This window comes from Cuculus canorus, chromosome 3 (assembly GCF_017976375.1).
Source record: "Cuculus canorus isolate bCucCan1 chromosome 3, bCucCan1.pri, whole genome shotgun sequence".
Classification (NCBI taxonomy): Eukaryota; Metazoa; Chordata; class Aves; order Cuculiformes; family Cuculidae; genus Cuculus; species Cuculus canorus.
Window position 1 is genome coordinate 110,916,212 of NC_071403.1, and position 10,321 is coordinate 110,926,532.

General features: G+C 45.6%; 1 long non-coding RNA gene across 1 annotated transcript; it reads left to right on the forward strand.

The window, feature by feature from the left end:
• LOC128851774 (uncharacterized) lies at positions 1-6,996 on the forward strand. Its single transcript, XR_008449213.1, has 4 exons — positions 1-119; positions 273-412; positions 3,895-3,968; positions 4,348-6,996. It is a non-coding gene; the product is annotated as an uncharacterized LOC128851774 (long non-coding RNA).
• The last annotated feature ends 3,325 nt before the right edge of the window (positions 6,997-10,321 follow it).

A 10,321-nucleotide genomic window follows, 5' to 3' on the forward strand; every position in this document is an offset into this window, starting at 1 on the left:
TTTTCATGCAGCTTAGGCAAAGTTGTTCGTGATGGAGTGATTTTGCCTGAAGGAGCCATTTAGGAATGGGTTTATCCAAAGATGATCGTCACGCAACTGGTCCTGTTTGTCGCACTGAGGTGAGCAGGCAGGGGCTGGATGGCGGGGTGATGCTGTGGCCCTTGGGGTGTTAAATCTAGTTCTGGATGTCTCCATCAGACGGGTGCTCCATCCCCTCCTCTTGCCTGTATGCACACGGTTTCTCTGCTAACTCAAATGTCATTTCTCTTCAGGTTAGACCCCTGCCACAGCAGTTAATCTAAAAGCTTGCTTTGGAGTAATTTGTGCTGGATCGTACGTTACCTGTATTACAGCTGGCTGTCACCAGGGGGGCTCCTTGGTAAAGAAAGCAACAGCTGCTCCAGCAATTCAGGTAACAGTGTTAAGCATCGGCTGCTTATGAAGTGCCAGGTGACTGTCATATCTGGGGTGACACTGGGCTGCTGGGGCTTTCCTGCCCTATGTAGGTATGGTCCATATTCGTTTGCTTACTGAGTGCAGGGCTAAAGATTACATGTGCAAATCCTGCTCTGCCCAAGATTTCTTTTTGAATGTGATACTGGGCTGCCGGGATTTTCAGGAGAGCTGCCTGTTCCGCACCATGGGTCTTATTTTTTAACCTCACAGGCATGGGACTATGTGGAAGTACATCACACGTTCCTAATTTCACAGTGCAATATGACAGCTGAGGATGGGAATGGTTTTCTAATTGATGTGCCACCTGTTTTAATGAATGTTAGAACCCCACTAGTGCTCTCCTGCATCCACTGCTCTGAGTGCCCTTTCTAGACTGTGCTGAGTTCTTTTTCAGGATGCTGGGGCTGTAGCAAAATTAATATAACTCCTGTAGGAAAAAACTTTTCAGGATGCAACCACAAATGCCCTCAGCAGAGAGGGATCTTAATGTTTGCTAGTCTTGATTTCTTCCCCTGGGAATCAGGGTCACATCTCCAGCCTTCAGCAGATAAAACCAATCTAAGCAGAAAGGTAGATTTAATGGGATGGATGGGAGGGTGTGATAAGAAAGCAGAGAGGAGCTATTTGTTTTGTCCTGCAGATCCTCTAATGAGAGCTGGTGCTCAACTCAGGATGGCTCAGCCCAGGAACAATGCGTCAGGTGCAGTCACGGAGTGAGGGTTCAAGGTGGGTTTAGTAGGTCTGAGTGTTGGTGTTTGCCCTCCCTGTGCTGCTGGCGGAAGCACTAGGTGCTACTTAACTCAGATGGAAGGTGGTTTGTGTTCCCAGTGGCTTCACCTGAAGGGTGCATCTCACTTGCTGAGAAAACTGTGTATTTTTGTGCTGGTAATTCATTTAAAACACACTGTGCTATGAATGGAGATGGTGCATCTTCTGAACTGCTATGGGGGATTCCCTATGGTGTGGTTGCTGTGCAGCTTTGAGAACCAATCCTATGTTTGTACAGGTGCTGACATGTGGTCATGCTGGAGATGTGGCTGCTAGCAAGGGATGGAGCCAGCTGCAGCGTGGTGCCCACCCTCTGCCCTCCCTGCTGCAGCCACTCTGCATCTGGGCACAACAGTGTCTGCCTCTGAATGTGGCTTGTGACTACACCCATCCAGGAAAAGCTCTCCAGCAGGCAGCAAGTATGGTTCAGAGCTTCCATGAATGCCTGTGTGTGAAAACTAAGTTTCCCTTGGCTTAGCTGAGCCCTCTAAACCATTTTATTTGGGGTCAGCTGTGCCCTGCTCATCACATATTAAACACTTGAAAGGTTTATCTTGCATCTGACACGTGCAAATGGGCAAAATCCAACTAAAAGTGCCATGGTAACAAGCTGAAGCAATCCAGTCTGCAGTGCTGCAGGTGCTGCGCCTACAGCTGCCCTAGGTAATCACTGTGCTTTGTTGACAAAGCGTGGGGTATAAGTCTTGTTCTAAATATTTGCCAGAAAGTTTGCTCAGAGATGGTGGATATTATGACACGGGATAGCTAAAAATAGAGCTCTCACTGGTAATTTTTCGGTCTTTGGTTTCACAGTGTGAGATGTGATTTCTCAGAAGAGCTGTACATCTGTGTCTGCCCCTCCCCCCAATTTAATCACAGCAACTTTGCAAATCAGGGCTTTTGTGCCTCCCAAAATTAAGTTTTTAAATAACATAGAAGACAGAGTGATAGAAAAAATAGACCTTGAAGTCATACTAGCAAGGGTACCATTACGGGGTCTGTTATGCCCCAGGCTTCATCGTAGAGTTCTCTGAAGGGAGACTGGAAATGATGCCTGCCTTTGTGTAGGACTTGGGAATTTCTTCATGGGATTTTCAAGTTACTTGTGCCTAAGAGAGACAAGAGTCTAATGAAGAAGAACAAGTGGGCTACTGTGAACCACGAATGACTTGACCCTGTCCTTGCTGAAGTGAATGGCACAACTCTATTGTCTGTAAAGAGGGTGAGAGCCGGCTGTGAGGCTCTTACAAACTAATTAATTAACAGCTGCCCTAATGTTTCCAAGGAGCCTGGAGTGATGCTCTGTTGTGTGCTGCAGGAGCCCCCGTAGTCCTGAAGCTTTGCAAATCTGGCTTGAGACCTCCTGATAGGCAAGTTGAAAACATAACTCTTGGCTTTTTTTGCTTTGGGAACCCTGAGAGCCTTGTGGTATGGAGGCTGCTTCTCACTTTGTGCTGGAAGCTTTGTTGAGGCAGAGGAGAGACAGTATCATTTTGCTGTGGGCCGATTTGCCCTTCTGTCCATCTGTTTACCATGAATATCTTTTCCCCCTGGGCCTGGGGATAAGGGCTCTGCTCTCATGGGGAAGGGTCAGGCTTTGATCTGGAAAGGGATGTAGCACCCTTACATTTTTCTATTGGGTGTCAAAACTTCAGTTCCTCAGAGCCAGGAGGCAAGCAAGTGGTGAGCAAACTTCAGGCGGTTAAGGCTTGAGGGCATCAGCCTGGATGGATGTGGGGTGCAGGTTTGGGAGATGCAAGAGTGTATACCAGCAGCTGGTCCTAAGTGCTGGGCTGAAGATCTGTAGAGTTGCTCCATCTTCAGATGTGGCCCACCTGGCTGGGCACGATACATGGGCTGCTCTGCACATGCAGATTGCCTGTGTGGGGCTGGAGATCATCCCCTCTGTCTGCAGGAGACTTCCTGGATAGCTGAGGAAACAGGGTCAGCAGTGGTCTGGGACATGGAATTCACTGTTCAAGACAATATGCTTTGTGAGATGTTTTGCAACTCACTCTGGGATCAACTTTGGTCCTGAGGTCTGGGCCTCTAGATCTATGCTTTAAGACAGTACTGACTTGCAGAAACACTTCCTGAGCTACTGACTCTGTAAGAGTGGCCTGGAGGACATGGACTTTGATTCACACTTGACTACTGATGATCTATCTGGGCATGTAGGATAACCTTGCTGGAAGCATGTATAGATGGGGAGTTAACGTGTCTCTTCTATGTGAGGGAGGGATGGATAGATATTTTATCACTGTCTTTCAGGGAGAAGAGTCTGTAATGAAAGCCACCATCCCTAAGCAGAATGCTGTATTTCTCTCTGTATGTTGCTGTTTATTTCGATAGCGTTTCAGTAACTAGGAAATGCCAGGTACTCTTTCAAAATAATGGTTTCTTTAATTATTTATACCTTAAGGATCAAAGAAGGTTTTGTTTTGCCTGGTTACGGCAACAGCTGGATGAGTCAGAAGAACAATTGCCAGTGCCATCAGAGCAACCTTGATATTTCTAACAGGAAGCTTATAATTAAACTGAGTCACCATCATGTCATTTGTGTTACCCAGATCCATGTGTCCAAAAGATATTATTAGCCTCATCTTGCATTATAGTTCTGTGGCTCCCTCCACAGAGCTGAAGGTTGCTAATGCTTGTTTTTGTCATTAGCTCTGCTTGTGGTGCTGGTGCCTTGGAACAGGACTTGAGGTGTGGAAGCAGCAGGTCAGCATTGAAGCACGATGGTAAGTGCCCTTAGCTGGGGTTTCAGTGTGGGTACAGCCTCTCTACGTGATACTTTGGGTACAGATTCCTGAAAGGGTGGATTGTTGTTCTTCCTTGGAAGCTCATAAGAAGCACCCCTCCTTCAGCTCCCTGTTATCTCAGAACCATAGAATGGTTTGTGTTGGAAAGGACCTTAAAGATCATCCAGTTCCAACCCCCTTGCCATGGACAGGGTTATCTTCCACTAGGTCAGGTTGCTCAAAGCCTCGTTCAACCTGATCTTGAACTCCTCCAAGGTGAGGCAGCCACCGCTTCTCTGGACGATCTGTTCCAGTTCCTCACCACCCTCACACGAAAAAAATTCTTCCTAATATCTAATCTAAATCTCTCCTCTTTCAGCTTAAAACTACTACCCCTCATCCTATCACTGCACTCCCCCATAAGGAGCCACTCCTCAGCCTTTCTATAGGCCCTTTCAGTACTGGGAGGCTGCTCTGTCTCCCCGAAGCCTTCTCTTCTCTAGGGTGAATGACCACAACCGCCTCAGCCTGTCCTCAGAGGGGAGATGCCGGAGCCCTCGGATCATCCTCATGGCCTCCTCTGGACTCGCTCCAACAAATCCATGTCCTTCCTGTGCTGGAGACTCCAGAACTGAATGCAGGACTGCAGATGAGCTCTCACAAGAGCAGAGTAGAGGCGTAAAACTTTTCTAGACCTCATCTCAAAATGAGGCACTTGTTGCTATGTCTTCACTTTCCAAGAGTCTTGCTGTACTGTCTACAAGAAGAGTAATTTCCCACAAGGCGGCCACATTTTCTTCGTTTTGATCTTAATTAGGACAAATATGTGAAAAATGACGTTGCCCTTAAAAGTTAATAAAATATTTCTCTAAACAGCTGTTAATTATCACGTAAAGCCACTGCCCTCAGTCTTCATTGACATGGTACAGAAATTGTGTATTTTTAAATACTGAACAGTCAAAAGGATATTTATCTTGGGAAAAGAGAAGCTGGCATGGAGCCGGCATGTGGCAGCATGACAAGCGAGTGTCACAGGTGAGTTTTCCTGGGCCTGGTTTTATCTAAGTTGCTGTGACTAAGGCAGAGAAACTTGTGTCTGAGCTGGTAATGCCAGAATCCTATTAGAGCTGAGGAAACAGAAGGGGCAACTCATCTGGCTGATGCTTGTTTCTTTCCATGGATAGTACAGACAACATTAGTGATTAACTCCTGTTTTGGCATTTACATCTGCTCAGATGAATTCCAGCTTTACAGAGCTGGAATCACAGCATCTTCCTGATGCATTTGAAGCTTGTGGGCTTTGTAAAAGTGATTCTCAGTGCTGCCCAGATGCTTGATCCCTCGCACCATGCTGGGGTCCAGACTGTGCTCTTCCAGTTCCCTCTTCTGTGCCTCATAAAACCTTTTCCAGACCTTTGCTGAGTGGACATTCTACTGCTTGATCCCTGAAACCAAGGAGGGCAGCTCAACACTAACACGCTGGGCTGTGAGCAGCAGGCGAATACGGCAGCTGTTTGTGTAGGAACGAGAGCATCACAATATCTATTGAAACCCACAGTCGTATACAAGCTCCTTGCATTGCTTCACCTGTCAAGTTCATGAGTGCCTGTCTCCCGAAGGTGCCTCTTTTCTTACTGATCTCATTGGTTTGAGCTTTCATTTCTTCTTTGTGTGACCTGTTTTCCTTACATCTCTCCTCTATGCTTGCTCTCTCCCACCTGGTGCTCTTGATGTTGTGTCAAGGCAGCTGAAATGAAGAGTGCAAGCGATGTGGCGTTCATGTCGATTTTTTCCATTTGATGCTTGCGTCTGCAAAATGTGGCTGAAAGAAGAAAGGAACGGTGGAACATCTCTGCCCAGGTACACGCAGGTAGTCTTGAGCTTGCATGGAGCGGATGCTCAGGTTGTGTCTGCATTCATGAAGGCTGGTACCTGAGCTGTGCTGCAGCCCCTTTGCTCTCAGAAACCACCTTTTGGAACCTATAACTCTCCAAACAAAAACTTTGTCTTGCAAGAGTCTAAGAGAGAGGCAGACTAAAATTTAGGTCATGTTTAATCTGTATCAAAGATCAACTTGTTGAATGGACCTTCAAAGTGTGTGATAGATGTGAGGAGCATGTAATAATAAACCGAAATCAAAGTAGTAGGTTTTATGGATGGACATAAACAGCTTATTTACATATTAGCTTATGTATTTACTAACATACATAAATGTTTATGTATTTTTTGATCATTATTGACACTTTCTGAAGACTCTGAACAAAGCCTTCATAATAAACATTTCTGCAGTCTAACGGTGGGCTGCTGCTTACAATAAAATGTGTTTTCTGTGCTTTCCTGCACTACATCGCATTGTCAGCATTCCATCATTCTCAGCTTTTGCTGTTTTTTTTCATTTTTCACTCACTTCTGTGACAAAACCTCAAATAGAGGATTTCTTCTTTCTTGGCTCTAATGTATTTGACACGTCGTTGGAGAAAAACTCTGAAACTTGTGATGTTTTTTCCTTTTGCTGATAGACCAGTGATGAGGACAAAGACTGTCCCTCTGATCCCGGGCAATTGCAAGGTGAGAGTTTTTGGTTGCTGAATGGGGTGGTGGGAAACTGTGCTTGATGGCACCAGGCACCTGAAAAAATGCTGCAGTTCGGTGTCTCCTGATGGCAACTCCTGATCAGTGGAGGATGGGGATGTGTGTGCGCTGTCCCTCTGCAGTGAGTAAATGAAAAACAGGAGGTCTGAGTGGCCAAAGGGGCACAGGCAGGCCTGGAGGGGTGAAGCTCCCGTTGGCACAAAGTCGAGGCTGAGCATGTGTGGGGCCACCAACCCATTCCAGATGCCACCTGGCCCAGAGCAACAAGAGAGCATGCACCGAAGTGAGCTTCCCAGAACTCAGCGCATTTCCAGGGTCCCTTGTCAGTCACTGCCCAGGGCTGGGATAGAGGTGGAACCCAGGAAGATACAGAAGACAGACTGGCAAATGGCTTTGTGTGGTACCACCACTAAGCTTGGATGTGTGTATCTATGGATCAAGACTTCACAGGCTCCAAAGGAGGTGGAAAAAAAAAAAATCTTACCTTTCCTATCTTTTTCCTACTCTCTCTTTTACTACCTTCCTTCTCTTTTCTCTTTCCCACTATGCTCCATGATTCAGTCCTGCACTGAGTGAAGCTTCATCTCTGCTGGTCTCTAACAAGTGAAACCACACTGCCTGTGGCTCTGAAGCCAGTTAAGTTACCTTTGTTGGGCTTTTGTTTGCCAGTGGTGCCTTGTGAACTCTTAATAAAGTTATTGTTGTCTCAAGTACTCTGGGCTCCTGTGTGGTGCTCAGCGGCTCAGCCCTGGGCTGCATGGAGTTCCCTTCAGAGCATTCAAAGAGTTTTCCTTTGTCTGTCTCGTTTACCAAGTTGGCAGCAGGGTGTGTTTGCTGTTTTTTGCAGAGCAGGTCAGGAGTGGGACGTGACAAGATCTAAAATGATATATACAGCAAATTTATTACCAGGTTGTTCCTTGCTACAACTTTTTGTAGGGTGAAGAGATGAAGCAGGTGATTAGATCTGTGAAACAGGCTGGTGATGCACAACCTTCCCAAGGGTGCATGTTAGAAAACTAATCAAGCACATCTTTTCTGTCTTGCAAAATTAAATGCTTCTCTCATAGATTAAAGGACCATGCTGGCCTGGTTGTGCTCTGCTATAGCTGCTTGGCAATACCAGAGTGCCCTGGTAGAGGGGAAAACACCTCTTGCTTAGTTCAGTCTGAAACAGCTCTTTGCAGTCAGCAAAAAGGGGTCAGAAATTACTCCCCATCACCCACATTTTATCAACCTGCTACAAAGCACCCAGACGCTCCCTCAGCCAGAGGCTAACCCCTGCTGGAGCCAGCCTTCAGTCTGAGCCTAAAATTCCAGGGTACCCATCCTTCCTACGTGCCAGTTTTCCTCTTGGGCTGGTTGTACCTGGCTCTGCTGAGCCTCACGAGAGGCACCTTCCCCTTCCTTCCCCACAGCCTGCTCTCATCATGGGATGCAGGAGATGTGCTCCTTAGGGATTTGGTTCTCTGCCTGTCAAACTGGTTCACTCTTAATTTCAATAACTGGGTATTTGCTGGGCCAGGGAAGAGCCTCTGAGTGTGAATCCATACTTTAGTGTGAGGGTTGTGGCTTGTATATTGTTGAGCTGTTTATGTGTGTGAGGAGAGTAGGGGTTGCTGAATGCCTTGAAGGCAGCCTGGCTTTGTTCAGCTGCTTCCAGCAACCGAGTGCCATAGCCTTTGGGAGCCGTTGTCTCCTCTCATCCCTCCTCTTTGGCTTTCTAAGGCAGGTGATGTGTATTTTGTGGTTTGGCCACCTGTAAGCAGAAGGTTTTTAGGGTGAGGGAAAACACCTGCTCCTGGTGAGGTGTTAAGAGTCTGATGGGGGTGTGCATTCCCACCTGGGAAATGTGTGACTGGAGTAGGGAAAAAACCGAGTGAGCTCAGCCCTGAGTGATCTCAGAGCCCGGGGTTAATTAAAGCAACCAAATTCAGATGCTAGCTCAAGTCCCTGAAGCAGCTGAAGGAATTGAACCAGACTCTCCTCTGTTCCTGAAGAACCTTCTGGCTACTGCTGCATAAAAGAATCTTCTTTCCTCAGATATGGCCAGGAAAAGTGGGAGTATTTAAGGTATGTATATTTTTGCCAGCTGTTTTTCTTATTTGGAGCATTTGATGTGTGTTCAATTGGTGCGTTGTCATACCACTAGTGGTATTATCTTTGGAAAACCATGCTCAGATAGCAGATAAATATTTTAGATTACAGCAACTCTTCCTAGCTCTCTTGTAGCTCAGTCTCACTTCTTGTCCTGCCTCCTCCTCACCCCAGCCCTTGCAAAGCCCATATGATGCCACTGCAGGAGAGAAAAGCTGAATTAATTATAGGACTGTGCCAATTCTGTTGTGGTTATTGAAATGAGCAGAAGCACCTGGAATCAGGTGAAGTAATGGATAAAACCAAACAGAATGGAAGAATTACTAAAAATTCTGAGTGGTTTAGTAAATGAGATTGACAGTGAAATTAATTAAAAGAGCTAAAAGTCAAGTCAGCCTGGAAGACAGATATCCTGTGATCTTCCTCTATATTTTACTGAATTTGTCTTTGAGATTTGCATGGAAGAGCTACAGTGAATGAAATATTCAGCCTATAAACAAACACAGGTCATTTTTTATTCAGTTTAAGGAGAGGCGAGATTTAAGTTATGTATGGGCTTGATTTGGAGTCTGAACCTGCAAATTGCAGGTTCTGAGGATATTGTGATTTAATAGTATATAGTCATTTAATGATGTTTAAGCACTTGCAGTCCACAGGCACTATTGTTTAATTGCATAGCAGGGGTAATTTAATTCAGATTATCCAAGTCATCTTTATCAGGGAAAGGTCAAATCCCAAGGTTTCAAAATATTAAGAAACCTTAATATTTTGGTCATTTTGGAAAGATGTAGATAGAAAAAAATTCTGGTTTTAAATGTGCAAGCTCTAACAGTTATTTCAAGTGTGAAAGGTTTGAGAAAACCTTAACAGCAAGAAGTGCTTTTATTTAAACACGTATTTGATGAAATATGTTGAAATACAGTTTCTAGCAATGCAATTTCAATTTTAGCAGCTGCCTCTTAACGATTGCTCTTCATTCCAGTAGATGCATTGTTGGGCACTCTCTCTGCAGATATTTACTTCTCTGTGTAAGGGTCCAAGGCTTGTTAAATTCATTGAGGCTTTGTGGTGATCCAGCAAGTTCCTCGGGTTGCACTTGATGAAGGATCATAGTAGCATGGTTCGTGCCTACGCATTGCTCTTAGGTTATATTTGCCTCTTCACACGGAGGTGGGGTGCTGGAGGAAGTCATTGCTTTCCAGATGAAACCGGTGTCCAAGCTCTAGCCAGCCTGTTCAGACCACTCAGTTTTCATATGTAATGGTGTGGTGCAGCTGGAATGGCTCCCTTATTCCTATCCTGATTCCATCCACTTTGCTGATAAGAGAGATATCTCCACTATCTACCTGAAGTCATGCTTTGACTCATGCCTCTGAGTCCAAAACACAGTATGCCAGCAAGTATGAATCTTTCAGTCCTCTTGGTTTTGAGACTGTGTTGTTCTCGCTAGTAAAGTTTTCACGTTTGGTTTTGGTGGCTTCTATTGCTCTTTCTCACTGTCTTCCTTAAAATCTTTTTACTCGTGTGTTCCAGTGAGCAGATGTTTCTTCCGGAGAGTCTGCGTTATGCTTAGTACTCGTCTGCATGGGGGAGATTTACTTTTGTAGTAACAGCTCTGTATGAAGAGGCAGACCACAGCTATGCCCCAAACAGCCAGTTAGCATTTC